This window comes from Malania oleifera, chromosome 1, assembly GCF_029873635.1.
Source record: "Malania oleifera isolate guangnan ecotype guangnan chromosome 1, ASM2987363v1, whole genome shotgun sequence".
NCBI lineage: Eukaryota > Viridiplantae > Streptophyta > Magnoliopsida > Santalales > Ximeniaceae > Malania > Malania oleifera.
In genome coordinates, this window is record NC_080417.1 from 113,823,737 (window position 1) to 113,836,599 (window position 12,863).

Below are 12,863 nucleotides of genomic sequence, written 5' to 3' on the forward strand. Positions count from 1 at the left end.
GTGTGTACCATTGCAACCAATTCTAGATCATGGGTAAGGTAGTTCTTTTCATACTCTTTCAACTGTCAGGAGGCATAAGCTACAACCCTACTATGCTGCATTAATACACAATCGAGCCTTTTCAAAGACGCGTCACGTTGACGAGCCCAAGAAGCCTGTTCATCAACGAAAGGTGTTGCATTCATTGATGAGATGCATGTCCACGCTGATGAACCCAAGAAACTTGTTCGTTGACGAAAGGCAATGCATTCGTCGATGAGACCCCACTGAATTCCTCTTTTAAAATTTCCTTTTTATCCTTTCTCTTATTATTTAATTGCTATAATTCACCGGGTCTCTACATTATAGATAATTTATTCTGTCTTACTGAGATGTATCTTACCCAATCATTCAAATATTTTAGTAAATCGAGCTAGACCCAGTGATAGAGCTCCGAGGTAGAGGAGAGCAGATACCCTGAGTAGTCAGGGTGAGTATTTTGTACTAGGGAGGATTGATTCCCTTAGAGTTCTGTGGTTGACCTATATATATGAATGATAGTAATCAGGTATGTGTATTCGCTGTGGTTGTATATATATATGAAATGACTTCTGCTGTTAGGATTGTGTTTGTGACTATGATTGTATACCCGGTACCCACTTTCGGGTCAGGTTATGTATTATGGTATCAGTGGTTGACGTGGCCGATATATGGTGTATGTACTAATTATGTGGAAAAAAAATGGTATGAAAAATTGGGGCGTCACGGGTTCGGTCAACCGACCCGTGCCTTGGTCGACTGAACCTCTCGGATCATACCATTTTTATTGCGCTAAACCGAATTAATTTTTCATTAAATGATTTCAAAAATTCATAATATATCCACAATGGTCACATTTTTCCCAAGGTCTATATATACCCCCTCATTACTCAATTTTAAATACAAGATTAGAGAGAGAAAATCCTCCCAAATTATTTTTGTTCCTTTGTCATTTTTACTCTCTTTTAATCATTCTTTTGATAATTTTTTTTATCGAAACTGAGCATTCATTTTTATTTGGCCATTTGTTATTCAAAGCACTTCCTCTCTCTATTTGATCTAGATTTTGAAAATTATTTTTGAGAGTTGATTCAGTGTTTCTCCCACATATCTCATTTGATAATCATTTCTGGGAGTAAAACATTTATGCACATTCATTGCAAGATTCATAAGCTCACCTACATCTCCGGCACTTTATTTCTAATATATATATTTTGGAGATTTCATTTGAAGGTTTTCTTGAGATCTTTGTGTTGGTCTGGTTGAGCGTCTAGAGGGGGGGTGAATAGACGTTTCTTGGGGATATGCAAATTTTCTACAAACACGAAAATATTGCCAAGAACAAGTGTATTATATCACAATATAAAAGTTAAGAAAATGGCAATGAATGGGCAATATAAAAGAGAGAAGAGAAGCTTAACATGGCGGTATTAACATGGTTCGGCACCCTGCCTACGTCCACGCCTTGAGACCAACTCAAGGATTCCCAAAATCTACTATACGATCCTCCTTCAGGCGGAGAAGCCAATACACACAACTACTCACAAAGAGCTTTAACAAGGTACTCACTTAGAGATACCCTACAATGGCTCACAAAGGGCCTTTCTATACAAGTAGTTGATGAGAGGTGGATACAATATTAAATGCTCCTCTTGAGTTGAGTATCACAAAAAAATCCTCACACTATATCCTCTTTTCAATGGAGTAAAACAAGATCAAGAGCAAAAGGAAGAGAGCAAGTGAGTTGCACAAAGAAACCCTAGAGTGAAAGCACAATAAATGATTTCAATAACTAAATGAGCTTTCTTGGTTTGAAGTAAATGCAAAACTCTTATTTAATCACCAAATGGGCGAGCTGGGCGCTGGAGAGTCGTTGGGCATTTATTGATGTAAGACAAGAGCAAAACTAGTCATTTTGCTGCATTTAATGAACCCTGCAGCCCAACATTCGTCGACAAGGTCTCGCCTTCGTCAATGAGCTCTTCAGTACATTCGTCGAAGAAGCCTTGTGTTCGTCGACGAGTTGTTGATTCTGAATTCAGACAAGTCTCGGTTTCTTTTCATCAACGAGAACCTTGTGTTCGTCGACGAAGTTTGCACATACCTCATCGCCGAGTCCCCTATATTTGTCGGCAAGGGGTGCTCTAAACTTTTAGGCACTCTCGGTATATTCTTGTCGACGAGAGCCCTGTGTTCGTCGATGAGGGCACGTGTTATACTCATCAATGAAGCCCTGTGTTCGTCAACGAGGCTCCTCTATCTACTTTAAAAATCCTTTTAAGTTCTAAGTAAAACAGTCTTTGTTTATTTATAAGGAATGATCCCTGATTCATTGTAAGATGTCTTAAATTTAGTGAAACATGTTTTGTGGGTTTTTAGACACCTTAAGTAGCTTTACTTGTCTTGTTGTGTGTGTTTGGGACTGTGCCTGTTGTTCAAGTGATGTGTGTGTGATATGCCCATTTCTTGCTCTTTATTGAGTCCCTCCATATACAAAGGATTTACAAAGATAATTTCTCTAACTCTCACACTCAATCTTTAGGACACTTTCATACTATGTAGAGTCCATGAATGCTTTGGTTTGAGTGGCTGAGCTTTTGGTCATGTCATGAGTTGTGTTTGGCTGATTTGAAACTTACTTGCTTTGGTGCCTTTCTGTGCAACTGAACAGGACTAGAGAAAAAAGTTAGTAGCCTTAAAGAACTACTAATGAGTTGTTGTCATCAAAACATAGTTTGAATGAAAGACCCTTAACCACTTGGTGTAACACTTTGAATTGCATATATTTCATATTTCATCTTTAACAAAGATCACATTCATTTTGTTTGGGAAAAATCATTTGAAAAGCAAAATCCCTAGGTTCTCCCATTATTATTTGAAATATACTTTTGGAGAAAATATTTTGGGTATATATTTGAAGTGCTTATCATAAATACTTTTATTCAAAGATTGAAAAATTATTTTGAGAAAATCACATACTCACTGTAACGACCCCAAAATTATTGCCATTTTTATATATATATATATATATATATAGATATATGTATATGTATCCTGCAACAATATAATAATACTCTGATACCTATAACAATATCCACTATAATGTCTCGGACCTCAAGTGGTATTGAGGATACCTGTTCACAAAACATACCACCTATGCAGCGGAAAAGCATAAAAATACTTTAACCTTATTTATAATACCAGAGTTTTAGTATTTCCCAAAATATACATATACATCTTCTAAAAGAAACCCAATGTCCTAGGGGCATACCCAAAAATACAACTCTCAACTCAAAAATTTACCTTGTAGCTAAGGCAGTCCTAAAGTCCCCTCTATCTCGGAGCTCGCTCTGCACGTCTATCTAGATCACCTGAAATGTTTGGAATTCTGGGGTGAGACACCTCTTAGTAAGACAAAATAAATTACAACCAGTGTGTGGAAAATGAGTTTTACTTGAATAACATAATTATTAATTCAACTATAACTGTGATAACATTTCAATATAAAACATATCATAACTCACACCTATGCCTTTTAAAATAAGCTTTCTATTTGAACATACTTTTAATTGTAGTAGATAGTTCCTGTTTTTTGTAAAACTATATACATTAATCTATATAACTATGAAAGCTTCTTTGGATTGATAAATTTATGCATGAATTAACCCTGCATGCTCGAGTTGTGCAGCCCGTGGGTGGGACTTAACTCTGGCTAACCTACCAAGTTAAGTCAAACTATAAACCTCTATAGTACGATTGGCCTCCTCAACTTGGACCTGACTGCCAAGGAGCGATCTTTCCTCTAGGCACAATTGACTGAATAATCCACACTCTATCTGAGATGTGAGATTGCACTATCTATACTGTATAGCTACTGTACCGTGCTCTGTGATATGCTCCAGTCCATCAGGGATCTAATACTATATAATACTATATCTGTATATTACTGTTTTACCATGATTCTGTATGTACTGAAATAACCATGATTCTGTATAATAATTGTAATACCATGATTCTGTGTAATAGTTGTAAATCATAGCTCTGTAATAACTATATATCATGGTTATGTAATAACTGTAAATCATGGTTCTGTAAAAGCTGTATATAATCATGATTCTGTAAAAGGTATAATATCATAGTCCTGTAACAACTGTATAAAACTCTATATTAAATCTCTGTATTATATCTGATATTTCTCATGCCACACAATTTTAAATGAAACTCTTATACTATAATCTGTATGGGTAAAACTGTATTTTCCTACTATATAAAAATAATGTATATGTGTGTGTGTGTATATATATTATTTGTAAAAACTTTCTTGTATCCCAAAATTTCTAAATTTTCACAAACATATAATAGATGTAAAATTCACGTCTCATAAACACATGTTATACTTCAATTGATAAAATTCCTGAAAATTAACTGGCTTAACTTATTCCCTTTACTTGATTATCGAGAGGCTTGCTAAAATTCTATAATCACGCTCACGTCGTTCAGAACTCAAAAATCCCGAAATTATGTATTCCCCAGAATAATATCACATTCACATTTTCCCGAACCTACATACTCCATTTAATTAATGAAACATCAAATAACCAACTATTTATTACTTTTACCTCATTCCTTGAGGAAACGCCCATAGGAACCCTAAACCCGTGCCTGCGACGTTCGCACGAAAACCTTGAAATTTACATTTTTCCCAGTTCAATCAACTTTAACCCCACAATTATAATCATTTAAATATCTCTAAACACGTATTCTTCTTTTAATAACTCAAATACCAACATTTAACACCCTTACCTCAACTTTGGAGTAGTGTCTGGGATCCTTAAAACATAATTTTGCTCCAATCAAATTTACGAGAATCACTGCTAGGCCTTAGATAAGAAGTATGATCATCGATGGGGCGAGTTTAGAGTGAGAAAATGAGGAGAGAGAGAGAGAGAGAGAGAGAGAGAGAGAGAGAGAGAGAGGGTGTTCGCAGCTTCCAAAGAAGAGAGAGAGATAGTTTTTGAATTTTAAACAAGAAAATGACATGTAGCCCTTATATACCATTCTGTCCCAGGCAAAAACTGTTGACGGTGTTCTTAGGCTCTCAGAAAACCGTCACTGATTTTGTCTTTAACCAAATCGGTTTCACTGTTTAGCCTTTTACCCGGCTGTAGTAACTATATAACCGTCGATGGTTTTCTTAGCACTTTAGAAAACCGTCGCCGATTTTCTCCTCACCAAACCATTTTCCTCTTTTCTTTTATTTTTGTTATCATTTTTATTTTCCTAGTCTCTACATTCTCCCCTCCTTATAAAAATTTCGTTCTCAAAATTTGCTATCTATTACATTTCCAACCTTAAGAAAAACATTGCAATTTTATTAATTACCCTCACTTATAGCGGAGAAATACCATGGTTACAAGAAAGAGTTCTAAGAGATTATACTCATTTAAAGAAAAGAAAAATTCTCCCAAAACCATTTATAACCTAAAACCAAAAATACTAACTATTCTACCTTGCACTATACAAGTCAACAATATATACACTGCTAGTTATTTTACCCTTAATATCTCATCTCTGATCTCCACTGAATAGATGTGGATATCGCTTATGCATTTGTTCCTCTAATTCCCATGAAGCCTCCTTAACTGCATGATTGCACCATCATACTTTTACCTATGGAATCCTCTTTGTGCGTAGCTCTTGAAACCTAAGGTGTAGTTCCAAGAGGGGGGGTGAATTGGGTCTTTTAAAAATTACTTAGATCCTTTTTGTTCATTTTACAATCTTTTAAAGCTTTCTTATATTCTTGTTAACTGGGAAATCCACACAAACTCCTATTTCCTCTAATTAATCCACAATCGCAACAACCACAATCAATCAATCAACTATTCAAGCAAAACAACCATACACCAAGAAATCAATTTGGAATATTTAGCGACCTTGTATATGAATGTGAAGTTCTTGTAGTTGGCTTTTGAATTTGAATATTAAAATGACATCCAAGCACTTTTTTAATATCAGAATTTAAATAAACCTTTAGCTAATAGGTTTTGGGATGTTAACCAATCAACGTACTTCCTTTCGGTTTCCGCAAAAGATCAATTAACCAACGTACTCCCTTTCGATTTCCGCAAGCCCAAAAACAAATTAGACTTTGGGTTTACTTAATTTCCAATATGCATTACTTTATGATTAAAAATATTAAAACATCCATGCAAGTTATATCATTGTTGAAATGTAAAAGAGAGTAAGGGAAAGAAAGTGACACCACCACTTTTATGAGGTTCAGCTTACCCCAGCCTACGCCCTCACCTTAGGTCAACCACCTAAGGAATTCACTATACCTTGTTCCTTCCAGGTGGAACAAAAATCTTACAACAATTACCCTTTTTTAGGAAGAGAAACCTCTCCAAGCAACAACTTGTGCTTGGTCCAACGATCCAACAAACCTTTAAACTGTCAAAGATCAAGATGAAAGAAATAGATTTGCGTACAAAGACACTCTCACAATTCAGAGTAGGTTGTACAAATTAAATTCTAAATCATACTTCAAAAACCAAAGCTAAATAGAAAATGTGAAGCTTTAAAGGTTTAGAAGTCACCAATGGTTCTTAAAAAAAATTTGAATGCAACTCGGAACGAATCTCTTGTTTGTCAATCCACCAATATCGTATAGTTTTTCTCCAACAAAATGATGCGAGCACACAAAAACTTTTAGGAGAATTTTAGTGCAAGGATCGTATATAACTTCAGCGTATTGCTCGTTTGATCTTTTTACTACTTTTGCTTGTGTATTTTTTCATTGCTCAAAGGAGGTATTTATAGACTTTTTCAAAGAAAAGTTTCCTCATTTAACATGAAGTATTTAGGTAACTTTTCAAAAAGTATTAAATTATAGAATTAATTTTGAAAATCTTCCATTTAGGTAAATTTTTCAAAAATATTAAATTATAGAATTAATTTTGAAAATCTTCCATTTAGGTAACTTTAAAAAAAAATTATAAAATTAATTTTGAAAATTTTCCCACAAGTTTGAAATTCAAAGATTTTCAATTTTGACAATCTTTGTGCAAGTCAAAAATTCTCAATTTTGACAATCTCCCCGTAAGTTTGAAATTCAAAGATTCTTAATTTTGACAATCTTCACGCAAGTCAAAAATTCTCAATTTTGACAATCTTCCCGCAAGTCAAAAATTCTTAATTTTAACAATCTTTAAAACTCTAGTTTACTTGAAAAACTTAATTGGAACACTTTAAAAACATTTTTAAGAGTTTTCAAATAATGATCTCTGGGTCTTTGATTCTTAAGGAGCTTCACATATCTAAATAACATTGACTTTGAAATACTTAGAACAATCCTTCCAATCATGCTCTCCTTAATCACTAAGTCCTTCAGCCTCTCGAGGTTCACTTTTGACTTTAAGATTTGCTTGGCCTTTAACCTCTTCATCTGTCGTTCATTGCTTCAATATTCTGAGGATCTTCCACTAGATTGACATTGATCTTCAACTTATCAACCATGAGTGTCCTTTTACCTAAATTTGAAATCAAATCACTAAACACCATATGTTAAAACATCTTTCATTTTGTTATCATCAAAACAAGATTGAAAAGCCCAATTAGGCCAACAACTCCTATTCCTTTCGATCTAGAATATGTACAGACACTTCTTTATAAGACAAGGCATCTGCAAGCTCCAGTGTCTCATAACTAATCACATGAGAGGGATCCGGGATGTATTTCCTCAACATCGATATGTGAAACACGTCATGAATTCTGTATAGAGTTGGCAGTAAGGCTAACCTGTAGGCAATTGGACCCACTTTTTCAAGTATCTCGAATGGTCCAATGTACCTAGGGCTCATCTTACCCTTCCTTGTGAACCTCATCACCCCTTCCATCAGTGCAATTTTAAAAAATGCATGATCTCCTGCACCAAATTCCAACTCTCATCGATGAGTATCTGCATAACTTTTCTATCAACTCTGAGTTGTTCGAATTCTATCTCTGATGAGTTTGATTTTCTCTAAAGTTTGCTGAACCATCTCTGGCCCAAAAATCTGTCTCTCACCAGTTTTATCCCAATATAATGGGGATCGACATCTCCTACCATATAATGCCTCATATGGTGCCATCCCAATGGTAGCCTAGTAACTGTTATTATAAGCAAATTCGACTAGTGGCATGTATTGGATCCATCTATTACCAAAATCTAATACACAGGCTCGTAACATATCCTCCATTATTTGAATCGTTCTCTCCGTATGTCCATCGGTCTAAGGATGAAAGGCCGTAATGAATGTCAACTATGTGCCCATGGCTTTTTGCAAACTTTTCCAAAACTGCTCTGTGAACCGTGGATCTCGATCAGAGACGATGGAAACATGCACTCCATGTAGTCTCACTATCTCCTATATATATATATATATCTCTGCCAACCTACTCATGAAGTAGCCAACTCTGATGGGAAGAAAGTGGACAGTCTTTGTCAACCGATCTGTGACTACCCAGATGGCATCATGACCATGTAATGCCGGTGGTAACCCTGTAACAAAATCCATAGAAATATGTTCCCACTTCTACTCAGGAATGTGGAGTGGCTGCAACTGTCCTACCGGTCTCTGGTGCTTAGCTTTTACCTACTGGCACGTCAAACACTACTCTACATACTTAGTTATCTCTTTCTTCATATTGTTCCACCAAAAGGATTCCCAAAGATTCTTGTATATTTTAGTGCTTCTTGGGTGCACTTTATACAAGGATCGATGCACCTCCTCCAAGATGGTTCTTTTAATTTCAGTATCTACAGGTACGCACAGTCTGGTACAAAACCTCAGAGCACCATCATTAGAAATATTAAAATCAATCCCATGTCCACTCTATACTCTATCTCTGATATTTACTAATTCTGCGTCGTGCATCTGAGCAATTTTAATTTTCTCCAGCAAAGTTGGCTGAAGTACCAAACTAGCAATAAATGCTTGGTGATCTCCCTTGAGTAGCTCTACCCCAAGCCTTTCCAAATACATTCCAATCTAGATGCTACATCACCACTGCTGACATAGAGGCATTCCCTGATTTCTAACTTAAGGCATTAGCTATCACATTTGCTTTCCCTGGGTGGTAACTAATGGTACAGTCGTAATCTTTAACTCTGACCATCTCCTCTACCTCATATTCAATTCTTTCTGTGTGAATAAATATTTCAAACTCTTATGATTTGTAAATATCTCACATTTCCCACCACACAGATAATGCCTCCAAATTTTTAAGGCATACACTATTGCATCCAACTCTAAATCATGCATTGGATAGTTCTTTTCATATTCCTTGAGTTGCCTAGAAGCGTATGACACAACCTTTCCTTGTTGCATCAATACACACTAAAGTCCTCCCAGAGACTCATCACTGTAGATCAGAAAATCTCCATCCCTTGATGGGATGGTCAAAACTGGTGCGGTGACGAGTCACTTCTTAAACTCCTGAAATCTCTGCTTACATTCGTCAGTCCACTCAAACTTCACACTTTCCTCGTGAGCCATGTTAGAGGACTTGATAATTTGGAAAAACCCTCTACAAATTGCTGATAGTATCTTGCTAGTCCCAAGAAACTTTGGATCTCCTAAATATTTCTCAGTCTTATCCAATTTATCACCCTTCTATCTTGCTCGAATCTACCAAAATATCATCCCAAGAGATCACATGCCCAAGGAACGTAACTTCCCTCAGCCAGAATTCACATTTCTTAAACTTAGCGTATAACTTATTTTCTCTCAACACTTGTAGCACCATCCTCAGATGATCTTCATGCTCCTCAAAACTCTTTGAGTAGACTAGAATATCATCAATGAAAACAACAACAAACTGGTCCAAGTACTGGTGGAATACCTTGTTCATTAGGTCCATAAACACTACTGGTGCATTGGTCAATCCAAAGGGCATAACCAAAAACTCGTAGTGGTCATACTTGGTTCGGAAAGCTGTCTTTAGAACATCTTCTACTTTAATTTTTATCTGATGATATCCTGACCGAAGATCAATCTTAGAGTAAACCCGAGTTTCCTGGAACTGATCAAACAAGTCATTAATATGGGGAAGAGGATACTTATTTTTAACTATCACTTTATTTATCTCTTTGTAGTTGATACACATCCTCATCATCCCTTATTTCTTATTTACAAATAAAACTTGTGCTCCCTAAGGCGACACACTAGGCCTGATAAATCCTTTGTCTAATAATTCTTGCAAATGGTCTTTCAGTTCTTTCAATTCAGTTGTAGCCATTCTGTAGGGTGCTTTAGAAATTAGTGCCAAACCTGGAAATAAATCAACAGTAAACTTAATTTCACGATCCGATGGTAAACCAGGTAACTCCTTTGGAAAAATATCTGAAAATTTCCTAACTACTGGAATATCAGGAAGTTTCAATTCTCCCTTTGCCATTTCTTTTATACAAACTATGTACCCTAGCAATCGTCCCGGAGTAGTCTCCTTGCTTGAGTAGCTAACACCAACTATGGTGAGGTGCGCACACTAGACCCCAGGAATATGAATTTATGCTCTGTAGGAGGCCCAAATATCACCTCTTTATGATGACAATCAATACTGGCATAGTTTGCTACTAGACAGTCCATACCCAAAATCATATCAAACCCCTACATATCCAATACTACGAGATCAATTGGTAATACGCTTTCCTGGATTTCTACTAGATAGCCTCTGAGCACCTTCTGACACCTCATTACTGACCATGTCGATGTAGCTACTAACAACTCAGTATCTAACAAATGAGTTTCTACCCCACATAATTTAACGTACCCTTTAGACATGAAAGAATGTGTGGCCCCTAAGTCAAATAAAATAATAGTTTTAATTGGAAACATATTAATGGTACCTGTCACCGCCCGCAGCCTCAGCATCTAACTGTGTCATCATATAGACCCTCATCGGGGTTGTGTTCCTTTGCTGGCCTCCTCACAGTGCCTGGTTATTTAACTGAAATGGTCTCGAAACTGGTGCGTTGATCAATGGCTCATGACATGCCTATGCAATGTGTCCTAGTCTCCCACACTAATAGTAGTTATTTTCTCCCATATGACATTCTCCCATATGCCTTATGCCATATTTACGTTAGATAGGACTAGTGTAACGACCTGCCTATTTTACCATAATTATTTTTCCTTCCATAATAATATCCAATATAATAATCTTGACAAATCATAGTTAACTTGGACCCATTGGTACTAGGGATATACTTGAAATACAACATGGATACCTAAGCAGTGGGAAATGTAAAATCACATCCATATCAAATCATCCAACCAACACAATAATGGAGTTCAATTACAACTGTTACATACATACACCCATCCCAAAAATCCATCTGACCCTAGCAAAATGACTTACCCTTCAAACAGGGTAGAACAGTCGAACTCTAACGCTGCGAACCTTTATCCGCTTTTCTATTAGGGTCTCCTAAAATGTTTATACAGCTGGGGTGAGACACCTCTCAGTAAGGAAATAAACTAATAGCAGTGTGTGACAATATAAGTATTTTCGTGTTATACATATAACGGTACATAAAGCATATTTGACAAAATCGTCAGTATCATATCTAGATAAAACATAATTTATACTAACATGAGATAACATACTAAGTTTTTATACATGAAATCATCACATATAATTGTACATGAAATAACACCTTGGATGGATAACTGGCTAGTGTCATGTCTTACCCCCACATGACTAGGTTGTGCGGCTCAAAGGTGGGACCTAGCAATGGCTGGCCAACCACACTAGATCAACATAAGTCTGTAAGTACGAAGTGTCTGCCCCTCCTGGTCCGGCCACCAGAGGGAAGCCTGCATTACCATAAAACCACATCGACTGTTGATCTCTCACTTACGACAAGTGGTAGCACTAACATATATATGATCGTGATCATATAGCTACAGTACCGTGCTTCATGAAAGCCTAAACTAAGCCATATGGGTTCTAATAACATATAGTAAATCTCAAATAATGATACATAGTCGTTTCATAATAACACTTGTCAAAATAGTGTTTTAATGTATTTTTGCATATCATAATGTATAAACCACGACCCTTACGCTGACATTTGTATTTTGTAAAACACGGCCCTTACGCCGACATAATGAAACATGAAAACCATGACCCTTACGCTGACATAGTATCTCATATAAAAACCATTGCCTTTACGCTGACATATCATATAAAACCGCAGCTCTTACGCCGACATATCATGTCATGTAAAATCATGGCTCATACGCCGGCATATATTTAACATACATGGTTTGAAATCTTTGTACTGTTTCAATACCATACTTTAAACATAGTTCCCGTATTGTTTTTAATATTTTCCTGAAAACCGTAATAACAAGCTGATTCTGAAAACCTAATATTCTAATATTACATAAAATCATATAATTTCATACTCATGCCACACAAAAATGATTATTGTTCTATTCATAAAATCTGCACAAAATCATATTCCCTGCTGAACTGTATTAAAATCATTTTCTTGTTAACAGAAGTATTTCCAAACTCAGTTCTATAACATACCTAATTTCTTTGGAAATAAAAACTCAATATTAATAAATAACTTCATGGAAATACTGACTTAGTTTATCCCCTTACTTGACTTATGGAAAAACCCAAAAATTACTCCAAAATTACACTCATTTGTTCCTCAGCTCAACACCTTGAAATTTGCATTTTCCTCAGTAAAACTTCAGTATATACCCATCTATTACCTTCCTTAACCCAGAAATACCAAATACCTTAATAAATATTAAAATAATCAACTTACCCAAATTTTGGGATGG